A 3656-nucleotide genomic window follows, 5' to 3' on the forward strand; every position below is an offset into this window, starting at 1 on the left:
CCCCTACTGTCACTGGCAAAGGACACGACTATATTGAACCCAAAGCTAAGCACTTCTCCCATTGCAAGAAAAACCAATCTAGTAGGGCAAACCAAATCAATAATTCAAAAAGACTTGCAAAGATATCAAATCATGCACATAAGAATTCAGAGGAGACTCAAATAATATTCATAGATAATCTGATCATAAATCCAAAATTCATCTGATCTCGGCAAACACACAGCAAAAAAGTATTACATCGAATAGGTCTCCAAGAATATCGAGGAGGACATGGTATTGAGAATTAGAGAGAGAAAGAGAGAAGAAGCCATCTAGCTACTACCTATGGACCCGTAGGTCTGAGGTAAACTACTCACTCTTCATCAAAAGGGTAATGGTGTTGATGTAGAAGCCCTCCGTGATCAAATCCCCCTCTGGCAGGACCTCGGAAAAGGCCCCTAGATGGGATCTCACGGGTACAGAAGGTTGCGGCGGTGGAAAAGTGGTTTCGTTGCTCTCCCTGATGTTTTTGGGGTATGAGAGAATATATAGGCGAAGGAACTAGGTCAAGGGAGCTCCGAGGGGCCTAGAAGGGTAGGGGTCATGCCAGTTGCTATTTTTCTCTTGTTTTTTACTTCACGAAAAATCAATACCAAACGGAATCCAAACGCAGCAAAACTTTTTGGAGATTTTTTCTGGACCAGAAGACACAAGATGCACCAAAGAAGTGTTAGAGGGGTGCCCTGAGGGGGGCACAACCCACCTGGGTGTGCCTGGGCCCCAGGCACACCCTGGTGGGTTGTGCCCACCTCGGTGGCCTCCCACACCACGTCTTCGCCCTATAAATACCCAAATATTCCAAAAACCCTAAGGGAGTCGACGAAACACAATTCCAGCCACCGTAAGTCCTAGAACCATGAGATCCAATCTAGACACCATCATGGAGGGTTTGATCATCCTCATTGGTGCCTCTTCGATGATGCATGAGTAGTTCATTGTAGACGTACGGGTCCATAGGCAGTAGCTAGATGGCTTCTTCTCTCTTTTGATCCTCAATAAAATGGTCTCTTGGATATCTATTTGATGTAACTCTTTTTGTGATGTGTTTGTTGGGATCCGATGAACTTTGAGTTTATGGTCAGATCTATTTTATCCATGAAAGTTAATTGAGTTTTTGATCTCTTATATGTGTGATTACTTATAGCCTTGTATTTATTCTTAGAATCTTTGGTTTAGTTAGGCCGACTAGATCAATTTTTCTTGGCATGGGAAGAGATGCTTTGTGATGGGTTCGGTCGTGCGGTGTTCTTTCCCAGTGACAGAAGGGGCAGCAAGACACGTGTGATCATTGCCATTAAGGATAACAAGATGGGGTCTATTCCTACATGAATAGATGTTGTGTACATCATGTCATCGTTCTTATTGCATTACTCTGTTTTTCCATGAACTTGATACACTAGATGCATGCTGGATAGCGGTCGATGTGTGGAGTAATAGTAGTAGATGCAGGCAGGAGTCGGTTTACTAATCTTGGACGTGATACCTATATAATGAGCATAGCCTGGATATCATCATCATTATTTGAAGTTTTATCAGTTGCCTAGTAGTAATTTGTTTACCCACCGTATGCTATTTTCTCGAGAGAAGCCACTAGTGAAATCTATGGCCCCCGGGTCTATTTTCCCATCATATATTTTCAGATCTATATTGTTGTTTGCCTTTTTATTTATTTGCATCTTTTATTTTCAGATCTATATTATCAAAAACCCAAAAATACCTCGCTGAATTTTATTTGCCGTTATTCTATTTGCATCTACCAAATTATATCTTTACCAATCTTTTACCCGGGAGGGATTGACAACCCCTCTTACGCGTCGGGTTGCAAGTATTTGTTCTTCGTGTCCAGGTACATTTTAAATAGTGTTGCTTGGTTCTCCTATTGGTTCGATAACCTTGGTTGTCCTGCATCATCCCTTCCTCTTCGAGGAAAACTGACGCGGACAAGAGCCGTCAAGAGAGGATTTCCGGCGTCGTTGCCGGGGAGGATCAAGTCAATATAGTCTCTCATCAACATGCGGATTTCTGTCACTGTTGTCGGGGAGACATCATCAACATCCATCAGGTTTCTTATCACAAATCTCACCTCCTTGCAATTTACATTATTTGCCAGTTGCCTCTTGTTTTCATCTCCCCCACTTCACAAATATTTGCTTTTTTATTCGCCCTCTTTTTGGTTCGCCGTTTTCTTGTTGGATCTATTTTTGTGTGCAATCTTTTTTGCGTAGTTACGATGACTCAAGAGAACACCAAGTTGTGTCATTTTTCCAACACCGATAATAATGATTTTATTAGCACTCTGATTGCTCCTCCCGCCACTAGTGCGGAATCTTGTGATATTAATGCCGCTTTATTGAATCTTGTTATGAAAGATCAATTTTTTGATACTCCTAATGAGGATGTCGTGTCCCATCTTAACACATTCGTAGAATTATGCGATATGTAAAAGAAAAAAGATGTGGACAATGATATTGTGAAGTTGAAATTATTTCTGTTTTCTTTGCGAGATCGTGCAACAAATTGGTTTTCTTCTTTGCCTCGCTATAGTATCGATTCTTGGGACAAGTGCAAGGATGCTTTTATCACTAAGTATTTTCCGCCCGCGAAAAGTATTTCCCTTAGAACTCAAATCATGAATTTTAAGCAACTTGAGCATGAACATGTTGGGTGCTACCTCTTGAGCTTGCGTTGGTTATTCCCTTGAAGAGGAAAGGGTGATGCAGCAAAGTAGAGTAAGTATTTCCCTCAATTTGAGAATGAAAGTATCAAACCAGTAGGAGACAGTGCACAAGTCTCCGAATACCAATCAACAAACTTGCACCCAACGCGGTAAGGGGTTGTCAATCCCTTCACGGTATTTTGCAAAACTGAGATCTGATAGAGATAGATAAACGGTAAAGTAAATATTTTTGGTATTTTTGGTTTATAGTTTGGAAAGTAGCACTAATAGGGAAAACCTAATACACAGAAACTTACTAGTAGCGCGGGCCAAAAAGAAGCGCTACTACAATTTACCACTAGCGCGTGTCAACTAAACGCGATGCAGCTAAGTTTGTAGCAGTAGCGCGTCTCAGGGAAGAAGCGCTACAACTAAAATTCCCCTACTGTTCTCGCCATGCTACCAATAGTAGTAGCGGGCTTAAGCAAAGCGTGCTGCTGCTAAGATTGCTGGAGCAACGCGTTTTATGAAGAAAGCGCTACTACTAATGAAAGGAAAATAAAATGAAAAATATATAGAAAAGTAAATGAAAATGAAAGAAATAGAAAAAGGGGAAGGAAAAAAATAAAAGATGAATGAAAATAAATGAAAAACAAAAATAAAGGAGAAAGGCGTAGCAGCAGTGTGCTTTCAGGACATGCGCTATAGCTAACTTAGCAGCAGCGCGTGTTGCCATCCATCGCTATAGCTAAGTTAGCTATAGCTAATGTAGTAGTAGCGCTTTTCTTGGAACGCGCTACTGCTAGTTTTGACTTAACCGCACACGGTTCTTTTTCCCCACGACCACTTCCCCCAAATCCAACTCGTGTGCCCTCGCCACAGTCGTCGCCCTGCATTGCCGTCCCCACCGCACGCTCTCCCGTCGCCCTTCGCACGCCCTCGACGCCGCCCCCAACCCCGA

The sequence above is a fragment of the Triticum dicoccoides genome, chromosome 5B (genome assembly GCF_002162155.2).
Source record: "Triticum dicoccoides isolate Atlit2015 ecotype Zavitan chromosome 5B, WEW_v2.0, whole genome shotgun sequence".
Classification (NCBI taxonomy): Eukaryota; Viridiplantae; Streptophyta; class Magnoliopsida; order Poales; family Poaceae; genus Triticum; species Triticum dicoccoides.